Source organism: Myotis brandtii, unplaced genomic scaffold, assembly GCF_000412655.1.
Source record: "Myotis brandtii unplaced genomic scaffold, ASM41265v1 scaffold31, whole genome shotgun sequence".
Classification (NCBI taxonomy): domain Eukaryota; kingdom Metazoa; phylum Chordata; class Mammalia; order Chiroptera; family Vespertilionidae; genus Myotis; species Myotis brandtii.
The window spans coordinates 1,221,131-1,237,559 of record NW_005361873.1 but is presented as its reverse complement, the minus strand read 5'-3'; the positions used below and the strand labels follow the sequence as shown (position 1 = coordinate 1,237,559).

The 16,429-nt window shown below is 39.7% G+C and overlaps 1 pseudogene; it reads right to left on the bottom strand.

The window, feature by feature from the left end:
• Positions 1–2,892: 2,892 nt before the first annotated feature.
• The window catches only part of LOC102251612, a 19,067-nt pseudogene continuing 5,530 nt past the window's right edge, over positions 2,893–16,429 (bottom strand).

Here is a 16,429-nt window from a genome sequence, read left to right as displayed (position 1 = left end):
ACAGAGGAAACACCTTTTCTGACTGCTCATTGGCTAAGCTTCCTGTATGCCACTGGTAATATTCTTAGTAACTTGGGTAATAAGAATCCAATAAGGTGTTGTAATTTTTTTCATGGTGAAGGGACTGGAGTCCGTGTTGATGAAAACACCTTGGTGGCTGCGGTGATTGGCAGTGGCTGCAACAGCAGGGTGATGGGGCTGGTGCCTTCCCCTGATCAGCCTGGTCAACTCCCACAAAGGGAGGCCAGACTATGGCTTAGGCCCGCTCCCCAAGGGGAGCAGGGAGCAGGGAGTAGGACATCCCCTGAGGACTCCCAGTATGTGATAAGGGGCAGGCTGGGCTGAGGGAACCCCCTCCAGTGCACAAATTTTTGTGCACCAGGCCTCTAATCTATCTATATAAAAGGTTAATATGCTAAGTGTCTGACTGTCCAAATGGTTGCTATGATGCACACTGACCACCAGGGGGCAGACGCTCAACGCAGGAGCTGCTGTGATCCGCACTGACCATTTACAGAGAAACAGCACCATGGACCTGGCGCCCACAAATCAACACTTGGCTTCCCGCAAGTGGGACACAGGCCCCGCCACCACCCTGAAGCAACAGCCCACCAAACCGCAGCTGATGCTGCTGAGACTCCATGGCGCAAAATGCAGCCCACAGCCCAGCCCAGCCCGGAAAAGGTCACTGTGGGCGCCGGTTAATGATGCCACATAGCAACGCCTGGCTTTCTCTCCCTAGCGACTAGCCTCCTTGCAGTTTCTTCAGCCCAGGAACATGACTTGCTTTATAGCCAGGTGCAAACATTTTACAGTTTAACCAAATGTTTGTGAAGCGTTTTCCCGTGCCTCATCTCATTTGATCCTTACAGAAGTCCTAGAGTAGGTAGATAGGAGACTTGGTGGAATCCTATTTTCTTTTCATTAGCAGAAAAACAGAGATTTAGAAAGCTTAGAAACTTGACCTGACTGAAAATAAATAAGAAATGGTAGACCTTGAAAATGACTTCAGGTTTTCTCACTGCGCAGAATATAGTCAAACACTGCTGCAGTTAAATATTTTACCCTTTGTTCTCCCTGCATGATCTATAATAATAATCTGCTTTGTGTTGATATTTACTGCTGTGTTGCTGACAAATACCTGAAAGAGAAGTTGGGGTGCTTCACTGGTCTGGAAAAAGTTTAGCTAAATCAGAAAGCAGATATAATTAAGCAATTTTATATATATATTTGTGTGTTTCCATCTGTCATTGTCAGTTGTGAATTTGGTTGACACTTCTATTATAGAGAAAGGGCGAGTAGCGATATTAAAATATTTCTTCTAATCAATTTCCTTTCAATGTGCACAAATTCATGCACTGGGCCTCTAGTATAGAAAGTTAAAATAGGTGAAACAATAATTGCTCCATTTTTAAAAATACGAATTGATCACTATGTGCCAAGAAGCCAAATTGAGTATAAGTAGATACTGTTTTTTCCTTTAAGTTTTCATTTATTGAATTTATTGGGGTGATATTGGTTAATAAAGTTATACAGGTTTCAGTTATACAATTCTACAATATATTATCTCTATACTGCATTGTGTCTTCACCACCCCAAGCCAAGTCTCCTTAGATCACCATTTATCCCCCTTTTACCTTCTTTTACCTCTAGCAATCATCATACTGTTTTCTGTGTCCATGAGTCTTTATTTTTGTTTCTTTGCTTAATCCCTTCACCCTTCTCACCCAGCCTCCAACCCTCTCCCCTCTGACAGCTGTCAGTCTGTTCTCTATATCCATGAGTCTGTCTCCACTTTGTTAGTTTATTTTGCTCATTAGAATCCACATATAAGTGAAATCATATGATATCTGTCTTTCTCTGACTGGCTTATTTCACTTAGCATACTACTCTCTAGATTCCTCCATGCTGTTACAAAAGGTAAGATTTCCTTCTTTTTAAATGGCTGAGTAATATTCTATTGTGTAAATGTACCAAAGCTTTTTTAGCCTCTCATCTACTAACGGGCACTTGGAATGCTTCTAAATTTTAGTTACTGTAAATAACGCTGCATGAATTTAGGTGTGAAACTATTCTTTTGAATTAGTGTTTCTGGTTTCTTTGGATATAGTCCCAGAAGTGGAATTGCTGGGTTATAAGGCAGTTCCATTTTATTTATTTATTTATTTTTTAATATATTTATTTATTTTTTAATATATATTTTTATTGATTTCAGAGAGGAAGGGGAAAGGGAGAGAGAAACATCAATGATGAGAGAGAATCACTGATCGGCCACCTCCTGCATGTCCCCTACTGGGGATTGAACCCGCAACCCGGGCATGTGCCCTTGGCCAGAATTGAACCTGGGACCCTTCAGTCCACAGGCCCACGCTCTAGCCACTGAGCAAGACCAGCCAGGGCATCCATTTTTAATTTTTTTTTAAATTTTTTTTAGGTAACTCCATACTCGTTTCCACAGTCTGCATTCCCACCAACAGTGCATCAGGGTTCCTTTTCTCTGCATCCTCACCAACACTTGTTTGTGGATTTATTGATGATATCCATTCTGACAGTTTTGTTTTTAAATTGCATTTCTATGATGATTAGTGACCATAAGCATCATTTCATATGTCTATTGGCCATCTGTATATCCTCTTTGGAGAAGTGTCTATTCAGGTCCTTCAATCATTTCTTAATTGAATTGTTTGTTTTTTGGTGTTGAGTTTTATAAGTTCCTTATAAATTTTGAATATTAAGCCAATAAGTAGGTACTTATATAAGCAAATAAATTTCCACAATTTTGTTGAAATTTAAAAAATATTAATAATTGAGTACACTTTTTAAATACAAGTCTACTAATTAAAAGAATTATTTTTTTGTTACTTAATTGAAGCTCAACATTAGTGTTCTCTCTCATCCAATTGATTGCAAATGTTTTTCTGTAAAAATCATTCCTGCTACTGGAGCCACACAAAAATAGGCTGTCGACTGGATTTTGCCCACTGGCAACAGATTGCTGATCATTGGTAGATGCTTGGAAAAAGACTCATCAAAGCACTGTCTATAAAAGAGCAAGTAATAGTTAACCAGTAACATCCCTTGGTTACTGTTTTCCATGTGTCGTTACTGGGTCCTGGTACCAGGATAATGCACTAGTCTGCCAACCAAATATAAGGAGTCCTTAATATAAACTTGGAATCTTTTAGCTGAGACAGTAATATGAAAATGATAGTAAATACATGATATAAGAAAAGGAACCCAGCACAGAGCAGTGTGAGCAGCTAACACAGAAAGGGGAAGAAAAGGACTTTCAGAATGGGTAAGATGGAGGGTTCTTTCTTGTGAGTGATAAACAGTATAGCCTGTTCCTTAAGTGAAAAGGAACTAGAAATTTAAATCAGATCTACTCAAATGGTATTTATTTGTGTTCAAATTAATTGTTAGTAAAATGGATATCACTTTTATTCTAGAATCTGTGTGGCTTCAGTTCTTACATACAAATCCCTTCAAAAGTCTTAAGAAACGTCCTACATGTGTATATGGTATTTTGGACAGATTGGTGCCTATTGCAATCAAGACTGAGCTTCAAAGTGAAGAAAAAAGGATAACTGAGCCATGCCCTCACTTCTTTATCTTTCTCTCCAACCAAATGTTCTATTAACATGACAAGTTATGTCTATTACATAAGAATGTCTTTGTCCATATCCAGGTTCTATTTCTCAGCAGATACAAGTATCCATTAGAAAAGACCCAGTTAAAGAACTAAGACTCTAGAATTAGGCTTCTGGGTTTAAATCTCAATGTTACCCTCTGTGACCTTGGGCAAGTTACTTTTTGTCTCAGTATCAGTTAGTTCAGCTGTAAAATGGGGTAACAGGTCTACATCATTGGATTTTTGTGAGCACTGAGTTAATTCCTATAAGCTATTTATCATCCTGCCTGGTCCATATTATATGCTCAATACATATCAGCTACTTTTATAATATGATCATCCAATTTACCTATGATCTTTATCATAATGGCAATATCACTTTTGATATGCAATGAATAGACAATTCACAAATTCATTCACAAATATTTTCTGTGCCAAGCATTACTATAGTCACTGGATAGCATAAACAAAATAGATAAGTATCTAGTCTTGTGGTACTTTCATCCTGTTGGGAGGAGGGGAGAACAGAAAATACAACAACAACATGCAATCAAATAAAATGTAACATGTCAGATTTGGAGAAAATGAACACAGGAGTAAAATAGAGAGTATTGAGAGAAGAGAGATTACAATAGGCTGGGTGATCATGAGGTCTTCCTGGATGCGGTGGACTTCTCTCCTAAGGGGTTGAAAGACCTGAGCTATGTTGTCAGACTTAGCACATAAAAATACAGAAGTCTAGTTAAAGTCCACTGAGCATCCTGTATTTTCTTTGGCAACAATGTCTGGGACTGAAGGATGAGTTTTATTTTGGAATAAAGGTCAAAGAAGTTTCAGTGATAATTCTGATGGGAATGGGGTATCACAAGGTGTGAAAGGGAGAAGGTCACAGAGCTCTGGGGCTCCATTTGCACTGCTGTTGAGGTCTGGGCCAGGATATAACCGCGCTCTCAGCCACCAGCCCGCTTTGCGCGCGCACCTCCGCACCTGAGTTTTTTCCACACTGCGCCTCCTCTGAGCCTCGGTGTGCTGTTATTTTTCCTTCTAGTTGAAGAGTCTCTCCTCAGCCAGCCTTCCTGCGGTTCTGGGTGATGTCCGTTCCGTCTTTTAGTTGTATTTTTGAAGTGGTTGTTTGCGGCAGCAGTCTGCGGTGTTTACCTATGCCGCCATCTTGGTCTCCCCCTATTCTGATTAGCACTTGATGTTGTGAGATTTCTGCCTGTGAGTGGGTAGGAAATGAAACATGTAGAACTCTATGGCTTCCTCCTAACTCCTAATATTTATTACCTTTAAGACAGACTTAAAATGATCTTAGATGTCAGGTCATACAATCCTTAGGAAACAGATTGAAAAGTTTCAAATGAGTTGCTCAGTATCATGAGTAGTGCCTCTCTGAACCTGGATTATTGGTTTAAATGCTCAAAAGATCAGTAAACTTCAAGAAAAAATTTCCCATATATAATTTTTTCTTTTGTTCCCCCCCATGTAATTTTTCACTGTTCCCCCTATGTAATTTTTCACCCATGGTCCAGTATAGCAGAGTTTTCTCCAAAAGGATGCTTTCAAGAGTGGGTAGTGGTAGTTTCTGTTATACAATGTAATTCTCTTTCTAATGATTCAGTGTTGTTCTTTTATACACAGGAAAGCATTGGCTTCATCTCAGCTATGGGATGATGGTGGTAATGTTGAGTATTGTATGAAATTGAAAGATGGAGCCAGCTCGCTTAGACATGAGGTCAGGGGTTTTTGTCCATTTTGTTCACTTTTGAAAGTTCAGTTTCTATAACAATGCTTAGTACATAGTTGGTACTCAGTAAATATGAATATGAATAATGAATAAGAACTGCAATATTATGAGGTTTTCTTAAAGTCAAAAATTGATTTTTGTTACATCACTATGAAATAATGCTTATCTGTATGCTTCTTCTCCAAATAAATATGTTAGAGATGTTTTCTTGCAGATGCTGAAAAAAATGTATGTCGTAGTGGTTCAGAAAATAGGCCTCACTTCACACTTCCTAGTCATGTGACTTTTCCTTATCTTTGAACCTCTTCTATAAAACAGGGGCGATAATACTAGTATCACACTAGTGTTTCTTTTCTCATCAAAATTTTGAAATCAGTTGATATATAGATCATTTAGATCAGTGCTTGTCACATACCAGGCACTGGAATTCTAGCTATTATTTAATACTAGGGGTCCAATGTATGAATTCATGCACCTTGAAAGGAACTGTGGGCCGTGAGTCTGTAGTGGGCACAAGGGCAGGTTTTGGCCCATCCTCCATGCCCCCTCCTGGCTCCTCCTGCCACAGCCTCTGGTCCCCTCCCTGCCAGCAGCCCTGCTCCCACCGCTGCCGCTCCCACATGATGATGGTGCCAGTCCTGCTCGCATCCATTGATGGCATGAAGCCACTGGGGCTGGCGCCAGCAGCAGATGCGAGTGGCATCTGCCCCGATTGGCCCTCAGGAGCAGGGGGAGGTGGAGAAGCCCTCAGGGGCAATCGGGGCCAGCAGCCACCGCTCACACCTGCTGATGGTGCCAAGTGATCAGGGCAGGTGCTGGGCACTGGCAGCAGGTGCGAGCGCCGGGTAGGACCACGGCGCACGGGAGCAAAGAATTTTCAGTAACCATTAGAGGCTCACCCTGATGACAGCGACTGGTGCCCCACCTTGATCTGGCACCCCCACTCACCTGCTCCACCATCCCGCTGTGGCCGATGCCCACCATGTTCTGCGCTCTGCCACCTGCTGCCAACACCCACCATGTTCCGTGCATACCCCCTGGTGGTCAGTGCACGTCATAGTGATTGGTTGTTCAGTTGTTCTGCCATTCGGTCTATTTGCATATTAGGACTTTATATATATAGATTATAGTAACCTTATATTATTCCTAATATGTCTTCTATTATCCCCAATATAATGCTTAGCACATTGTTTGTCATCTATAATGATCACCAGGTGATTATATAATGTTTATATATTAGAAAAAAGTTTAAACTATTCTTGACCTCGAGTGCAAACATATTTATAAGGCAAGGAGGCAGTGCCTTCCCCTTCTAGTCATGGGCCATATCCACTTTGGCAAGTTCAAGGCCTTTGATAAGCTTTTGTGGTCAGGAATCCAAAGCAAATACAACTGAGAGTGAGGTGGCGCAGTGGCTTGTTAAGATGTGTATTTGCACCTTATCCCCTTCCACCTGTGCCTATGCACAAAGTATATCACAAAGTACACTAGAAGATCTAAAATCTATTCTTTACAATTAAGCAATGTTTAATTACTTTTAAACAAAGATAAAGATATTTTCTCCCTCAAATCAAGTTTTAAATATCAAAACTTGCTTATAAAAATTTAAAACTTTCAGCTATCTAAATATTTCAAATAAAATCCATTAAAAACTTCTCAAATGTTCTTTATATTCCAGATATGTCAACCTAGAATCCTTCAGAGATATTTCAGTCTCTCTCTCTTCACTGGATGACTTTTTCTTGCTGCTGGCGTTGTCTTTGCTTTCTTATGTTGTGGTTGATTACTGTCTTGAACCTCAGATCCTCCATTTAGAGTCTTTGAACCTGCTTGTTCCTTTCCTAGCTTTTTGTTTGGCCCTTTCTTCCCTTGATCTTTGGTTTTATTTGCTCCCTCATGCTGTCTTTGTTCGACAAGAGATTTATCCAGCACTTGTGTGATTATAGAATCTCCTACACCAACCAGAAAAATGTTTTTAAACTGGTTAAACAACATTGCAGACTTTTCCATGATAATCTCACTTTGGATCTCTGTATTTTTTTCAGTATGGTAATTATCTGTGTGTTTCTGAAACTTGTTGCATTGTGACCTGAAGTGAAGCAAGTTCATCCAAGGCCTCAGTACATCTGTTCTTATCAAGATTATCAATTTTGAGTGAATTTTTTATTTCAGCATGTCCCATTGATATTTCACACTTCTCCATTTTTTTAACTTTTGGCTTCTTTCCTTCATCTTTATTCCACTGCCCAGTTTCCATTTGTTCCTCTTGTGTTTTCTATCTGTTGTTTCTTTCTCATGTTGGCCTTTGGGCATATTCCTTCTCTGAGCAGTCTGAAAGTTTTTTCCAGCTTTTCTCTTCACCTTGATCATCTCCTTCTTCAGAATCAGAGGTTGATGTAACCTTTGTTTTAAATAAATTTTTCCTTTTTGATTCAATTTCTTCCTTCCCCTCCTTTTTGTCTGACTCTTGGCTTGTTTTTTTTTCCTTCTGGCCCTCTTCATCCTTTTTTAGCTGTTTTATAGGTTGTTTTCCTCTTGCCCCTTTTCTTACTTTTGTATTTTTGTTGTTGTTAATCCTCAGCTAAGTATATTTTTTCCATTGATGTTTAGAGAGAGTGGAAGGGAAGGGGTAAGACAGAGAGAGAAACATCGATGTGAGAGAGAAACATTGATTGGTTGCCTCCTGCACATGCCCTGACTGGGGCTGGGGATCAAGCCTGCAACCGGGGTATGTGCCCTTGACCAGAATCAAACCCGAGACCCTTTAGTCCACAGGCTGATGCTCTAACCACTGAGTCAAACCTGTCAGGATACTTTTGTTTTCTTTAGTTATATGTCACTCTATGAAGGGCAGGTCTGTTTTATCATTTTGGGAATGCCTCTTGGTTTTGGAATCTTATTTCTGTAGCTGCAGGTAGTCCTCTTTTAGGACTCACTTTTAGATTAACAGGTGCTATTGCTGTTGTCATTTCTCCTATTGCCTCAGTTTCTACTTGCTTTGCTGCCTTTCTGTAAAATCTATCTTAAATTACTATGTATTTCTTGAGTGCCAGATCCACAAAACCAAATACCTGCTGCACATCACCAGATTTCCCATTTAGCATTAGAGCTAGCTGTTATTGAGCACTTGAAATGAGTACTTGTCAGGCGTTGTCCTAAAGTGCTTTAGAAATATCTCATTTAATCCTTATTTTAACACTCACTATAACCCTATGAGGTACTTTATTATCCTAACTTTAGAAAGAGGAAACTGAGACATAGATAATTTAAGTAGTTTTCCCAGGTTGTAAAGGTGTTAAGTGCTAGAGCTGGAATTTGGGGCCTTGGATAGTCTGACTTCAGAGCCGATCACTAATGGCAGTGTGCTGTTGCCTCACTTGCCTAACCTCTCAGGCTACTCAGAGCCTGTGCCATGCCCAAGCAGCAGTGTCCAGGACTCCTGAGGATACACTACTTTAGCTGAATCCAAAAAAACCTTTACAGATCCCCTATTACCTGCTGGGTGCTCAGTGTCAGTTCTTTGCAACCATTATCAGGGGCAGTTTGGCGATCTTATTCAAATATCAAACTCTCTGAGTCTAAAATGCTTCCCAAATCTCATGCAATTTTAGAGTTAGAGCCTACATCAGAAGGAAGATCTGGGTCAGATATGAATTACTGTTGCCTCCTAAAAGCCTCATGGTTATTGATAAATTCTGTTTATAGAATACTGTGGCTGTGATGTTGCCATGGTCACTTTCACTATGTTGCTACTGGGCCCTGAGGCAAAGTGGAAAAGCTGGAACTGAAAGCATCCATTTTAGCATTTATAGAGTTTGACTTTCCAGGCTGTTTTCTCCATCTGGAATCCCTGGACTCATAGCTATCCAACACCCCCCTTCTGATTCTTCCCTTATAGCCACCACTTAAAATATGGACAATAAGAATTATAGCTATAATATCTTAATTATCTATGAGGAGCCAAGTAGTACACTGTCCATTTAATCTTTTCCACAATTCTGTAAGAAAGTATTATCACTGCCATTTTATACATGAGAAACTGAGGCTTAGAGAGGCAAACTAATTTGCCCAAGCTCTAATTTGCTTCTTCAGATCACCTTGAGCAGGGCTGAAGAAAGGGGAGGAGAGAACCAGGGTCTTCATGGCTCAGGAAGAGGCCAACTCAAATTCCTTCTCCATTCCCCAAGGAACCAGATTTTGTCTTTCCTGCCTCTGATATTGCCTCACACTTGGGCACAATGGACTTTAATAATAATACTGATATTATGTCATTACATATGTATAACTCTTTTTTTTCACTTCCTCAGCTCTCATTTCTTTTTTTTTCCTTTATTGATTAAGGTATTACAAATGTGTCCTTATCCCTCCATTGTCCCCCCATTTCCCCACTCATGCCCTCACTCCCGGTGTTTGTATCCATTGGTTATGCTTATATGCATGCATACAAGTCCTTTGGTTGATCTCTCCCCCTTTACACGTTACCAAGTACTTCTGCATAAAAGAGCTCTCTCCATAAATGTGGAAGTGTAGATCCTCTCCCCTTTATCCTCCGATTTCTTTCTGGGCAGACCTGGATTTTCTGTGAAGCTCAGAAGTTTAAATCTTCAGGGACTCTCATTTACTTAGGCATAGGCTTTTGTAAGATTTAAAAAACATTTTAGCCCTAGCTGGTTTGGCTCAGCATCGGCCTGCAGACTGAAGGGTCCTGGGTTCGATTCCAGTCAAGGGCACACACATGGGTTGTGGCTCAATCCCCAGTATGGAGTGTGCAGGACGTAGCTGATCAATGATGCTCTCTTATCATTGATGTTTCTATCTCTCTCTCCCTCTCCTTCTTCTCTGAAATCAATAAAAATATATTTTATGCCCTAACCGGTTTGGCTCAATGGATAGAGTGTCGGCCTGCGGACTGAAGGGTCCCAGGTTCGATTCCGGTCAAGGGCATATACCTTAGTTGCGGGCACATACCCAGTAGGGAGTGTGCAGGAGGCAGCTGATCGATGTTTCTCTCTCATCAATGTTTCTAATTCTCTATCCCTCTCCCTTCCTCTCTGTAAAAAATCAATAAAACATATATTTAAGAAAAAAGAAATTCTCTTCTATTAGGAAATACAGGAGGAAACAATCAGAATATGCAACCAAAAAAACAGTAGGAGAAAAAAACAGTACAAGGTATGTCAGGAAGGCAATAAAAAACATGGATAGTATAGTGGTATTTGTCAGTTTATTTAATATATTCTTCACGGTGATTTCTTAACTTATTCTAATTAAATATGCACTTATATCTATTATTTTGCATTCTTTCTATTAAAGATGGCCCCTATAATTGCAAGCTTCAGATCTCACAGATCCTATAATTGCCTCAGCCACTACAGCATTTAAAAATGCACTAACTAATCATACCCTTCAGTGAATGGTTGATGGCAGGAGAAAGGTGGGCTTGCAGTGGAGTAGTTTTGGAACCGAACTGGGACCTAGGCTCTCTGGCTGTGGTGTGAGAGATCAGGTCCCACATGTTGCCTGGCTCCATGCCAGACTCACATGATCCGCTTTTTTCTTAGTAAGGTCACTCTAATAATCAGGCAGCAGTCACATCACTGCAGGGCAGTTAAGCCTCCCCCAACCTGCTACCACATCTCTCCTCCACCTCCATGGAAACTAAAATGTCAGAGGTAGAGACACATTTCTTTGAGTTTGGAAAGCTTTCCAGTTTTCAATACATTATTATTATTTTGTTTGTTTTTGTTTGTTTGTTTGTTTTCCCCCAAGAAATTATTAAAAGCAAACATTCTTACAAGCAATCTTATCATAAATACGTATTAAGTATACCTTAGTTCTGAGGCTTAGGAGAAGTTGATGAAGATGAGAATGATGACCTAACAATTCTGAACATCCACTATGTATTAGGCCATATGTTGTACCTGATATTTTGCATGGTCTCAGTTTATCCTCCAACAGGGGAGGAAACTGATCCTTAGAGGGGTCACAACACAGCTCTTGACTGAACAACATTTCACAGAGATTAGGACACAAAAAGAGTTAAATGACAAATTAGGAGACAAGGGCTTTAAAAATTTCAGGCATTTCACAATCATGCCTTGGGCCAGCCCTGCACTTTACTGTTTTCCCTAACTCTAGTAAAATGCTGATTATTACTTCTCCTAATCACACAAAACAAAGTAGAATATACTCTACATTATGTAGGATATAAAAATATAACCCGTGGGCAATGAAAGTATGTTCACCCAGCATAAGGAACATAATTGGGATTAAAAGCCAAATGACACCAGGATTTCAACAAAAATCAATTACCAAGGGTGAAAGGATTTTTCAGATAACTGGAACCAGACAGTTAAACATTAACTTTCAATGGTTTGAAGTGTTTAGGTTTTGCAATGGTGTGGTTTGGAAGCTCTCCAGCACACAAAAAAAGCTATTTTCTTTTTAGAGGAGACCTCTCTGCAATATTTTCTTTGCTGAAATAATGTGATCTTTAATAAGGTATTACATGACCCAAACTTATAAATGGACCCATTATTTTAGTTGACCTCATTCTTACTAGGTTTTTATAAGTCGGCAATGAACTATCAACAGCTTCCTGATAATTAATCCTACTTACCTAAAGAACTATTAGCCTGTTAGACTTATCTGTGCTACGAGGAAGCTTTTATTGTACCACACTTTTCCTCGTTGAATAAAACCACACTAAAGTTCTGCAGAAAAGTCCAACATTGTGAGGTTTGAGAATGAAGAAACAGATTGAAAATTATGATGCTCCCCCCACTCCCCCTGCCCTGTGTTCAGCTCCATGCTTGCTGAACATCTTTGGTTCATCCAGCAGCACAAGAATGGCTTTTACAGTAGTCAGCAGCACAGCTAGTCAGGTCAGGAGTGGCTCTCTGGGTGGCTTTATCAAAATGTATGGACATTTAGCATATGCAGTTAGTTACTTGGGTGGTCTGTTTTGAGAAGCAATGGGTGAGGCATCTCACATAGCAACCAAAGTAGCTGATATTGGAAGTTAATTTTCTACAATTAGAGACTCATTTCTTTGACTCTGAAAATCTTTAAGAGTTTACTATTAAAATACAATTGCAGCCTTTGGTTGCCACCTACCCCAAAGCAAGACAAGTATCTGATGGTAGGAGGGGAAAGGCATGCTTTTACAACTGATGCGATGGATTCTAGGAGGAAGAAAGATGATGAATACTAAATGTGTTTTCTTTAAATGGCAGAGGGAGTAGGGAATTACTGCTGGTCTCATCTAGCAATTTGTAAATGGGTTGTTTGAACATATGGATCTTAACATTTTCAGAGATTGTGGGTGTGTGCCATGTGTGTAAAATGAAAAGGTGTATTATTAGAGTCTGCCTTTCATCAGCATAACATAAAGTTCCTCAGGTAAGGGTGTGATTTATAATTAAAGAGTTTCTGCATCTGCTAATTGCCCAGCATATCTATCCTTTCATTTTCCAAGACAAGTTTTAAATTTCAGTGATGATTTATTATAAATCTACTTCTCATCAGGTTAGAGACTTATCCCAAAGAACAGTTTAAATTTAAGCTGCTCAAGCAGATATGGATAGAGCGATTAAGATAACCTTCCCTAAGGGAGGTCATTATATCCTATATTAGACAAAATAAAACATAAACATGACATTTGACCTGAGGTACTATAATTTTCATTACTCATTGTGGTGATGATGCAAGTTTTTGACCAGTTAGTTGATGGTGGTGACTTTATACTTTAAATGGCGCAAAGATCAGATTACATTGTGAAAAAGTTCAGCAAAGCTAGACTTGTTACCTCAGAAGACCAAGGGACATTACCTTTCAGAAGGAATGGAGATTTAATAGACACTCAGTTCAATATTTCCTCCCCTGAACACAACTTTTTTGTAGATATTCTACGCTTGTTTATAAACTCCCCTAGAGAATATCAATGATCCAGAAAAGAAATGCCTAGCCAAAAGTTGAGAGAAATACCTACTGGTGACCATCAGGTTATGTTCCAATTTTTTATGTACCCTTAAAAAACTGGCTGGTTATCTGTAATTTTCCTCTATTATTAATGGTACAATCTTCTTATATTTATACTCTGCATAGGTTATTATAAATAATTCTTAAAGAATAAGCGGGGTATAAATATAGGGATATAATACTTGAAATAAAATATACCACAGAACTCTGTCTCACCTCCCTTTATGTCCTTTCCAAGATGACCTCTTTCATCTTCAAGTATTTAAAGATACTTTTATGTGGATGAAATCCTTCTTCTTTCTGCCTCCACTCACCACTTTAGTGGTTTCTATGACCACTATGCTTAGTGATAAATCCACTTCACACTGCAATCTAGTATTTGCGCATCTACATTTTTATGCATAAAAAAACTGAAAGCAAATGTCATGAAACTATACAATGGCCTCTGATATTTTCCATTGTACATAATTCTATTTCACTAATATTGGTCACATAACCAAAATGATTGTGTGACCCTAATGTGTTCTGACCCACAGTTGGAAAAACAGTAGTCTAAGCCAGCATCATTATATGCCCAGATATCTGCAAAAGCTTATTAACTGGTTTCCCTTTTTCTATTTTTCCCCTTTTGATTCCCTATTTTAGATAGCAGCAAGAAGGACTCAAAGATAAATCAGATAATGTCATTCCTCTGCTTAAAGCCTTCTGCGGCTTCTTGCAATTACAATGAAATCCTCACAAGTCCTACATGATCTAACACTTGACTTCTCTGCAGCCTAATCTTATGCCCTCTCTCCCTTCCTCAATATACTCTGGCCCCTTGGAACTTGTTTCAGTTCCTCCAGCACACCAGATTCTTGCCTGTTTGGGTACAAGCTGTTTCCTTTTCCAGGAACACTCTTTCCCCAACGTCTTTAGCTCTTGGCTAAATTATTTTCTCTACAGAGAGGCTTTTCTTGACTACCCTAGTGGAAGTAAGATCATCCCTATTTATTTTCTATCTCAGTCTATTGTTTGAACATTTACAACATTTGGAAAAATGAGGGAGAAAACATGGCAGCTAGAAAACTTTGATCAAGTAACAGGCAGGATGGGGTAGTGGGAGGAAGACCTAGAGCAGAAAACTTCAGTTTTGAGGGCTGGGTCATACACATATTAAGATCAAGAACTTGGACTTTAGAAGTGACTTCATTTGAGGTGTCTTGCTTGTAATTACTGCCTTTTAATTTTTGTATTTTTGTTTGGTATTGAGTCACATTAATTTTGAAAATGCTATTTCACTACAAAGAATGAAGGAATAGAAAGGTATAGTTACACATAGGCCAACAATCTAAAGATAGACTATCCGGTCTCAGAATTTAGTGTTGGCAGAGGTAATCAAAGTGATGGACCCTATAGAAAGGCAGTACTCGGGTGAAAGAGTCAGAGGCTGCTAGGCCAGCTCTTGCCAGCTGAGGGTTCTCTGTAAGATCTCTTCTTGACTCAGAACTTATTTAGAGGGGTTTTTTGTGGTGTCTTAATTAGAAAAATATTTCAATCCTTATACTATCCCTTGTCTAACTTCAGAGATCTTTCCTGTCATGGAAATCATGGATAACTTGCCAGCTTTGTACACAGACAGTCCTGCTGAAGGGCATTGTACGCTTCTTTGTCCTGGAGACTAAAAGTCCCTATTTCTATTCCAGCTGTTCCAGATTTACAGATGTTTGTACATGGTGTCAGCCCTCACTAGTAGTCAGCTGGAGGAAGGAGATGCAGAACATACTTGTGTTTGAGTTCAGGTGGGACTTGGAATCAGCTAAATTTGCCTGAGTCTCAAGGTAGATGACCCGAGGGAGGAGTCCTTGAAGCCTGAGATTGGGAGCATCATTTGAACTGTCAGGGGATCTAATGCTTAGGAGGAGCACAACCTCGTTTCTGGCCCCTCCCTCTTGCCATTGCTGTCTTCTCCTCCTAAGCATTAGGGTCCACACCAGCTCCTACAGAAGAGTTAGCTTACAAAGAGTCAGGCTTGCTCTATGATATATTTACTTGTATTTTCTCATTTAATATTGCCCAGTATGCTCTCCCAGCCTGGCTCTTTATCACAATATTATATTTATTTCTTCTCAGCTCAGCCTAGGGGACCAGTACTGTGGGTATGTTGGTCCCCATCTTTCCTATCCCCTATAATTTCTCAGTAAAGATTTGTGTTAACTATTTACCATTTTCTCCCCACTAAGGCTTAACCTACTATGGCCACATCTAATGAAGTATGGATGCTTTCAAAGGGACTAATTGTTCTAAATTCTCACAGGAAGACTCCATGTCAAAACTAATCCTATATAATAAGAGAGGAATATGCTAATTATCCATTACTCCGTAATGTCACAACCAATTTACAAGTGGTGGAGAGCTACACGAGGGCGGGGCAGAGAGCTACGAGCAGCGGAGAGCTACCAGCGGTGGTGGGCGGGTGGCCAGCTGAGGCCAACGGCAGCAAGCTACTTACACATGGATTCGTGCGCAGGGCTACTAGTATATATTATATCAACCCATCCCTAGGATTCCTGCATCCAACCTTCAAACTCATGATTTAGTTACTTCATTTTAGAATAATACACTCAGCTGTTTCCATGTCAGTCACTGACTTTTCTCAAGCAATGAATAATAAGGAAGATATGGCATTAACTAAGTTGGCCTTGCCATAAGGTTAAAGGAACATGAATAGCTGATCTCTAGCATGTATGAACCTTTGGAACAAATCCAGTTTCTTCCTAGGGCCAAGTTGCCTTGAATTACAATTTATTAAAAACAAAATGAACCTCGAATAGCTGCAGCAATCCTGAGAAAGAAAAACAAAGTAGGAAGGATCTCAACACCAGATATCAAGCTGTATTACAAAACCACTGTTCTCAAAACTTCCTGGTACTGCCACAAGAACAGACATATAGACCAATGGAATAGAACAGAGAACCCAGAAATTGACCCAAACCACTATGCTCAACTAATATTTGACAAAGGGGGCAAGAACATACAATTGAATCAAGACAGTCTCTTCAATAAATGGTGTTGGGAAAATTGGACAGATA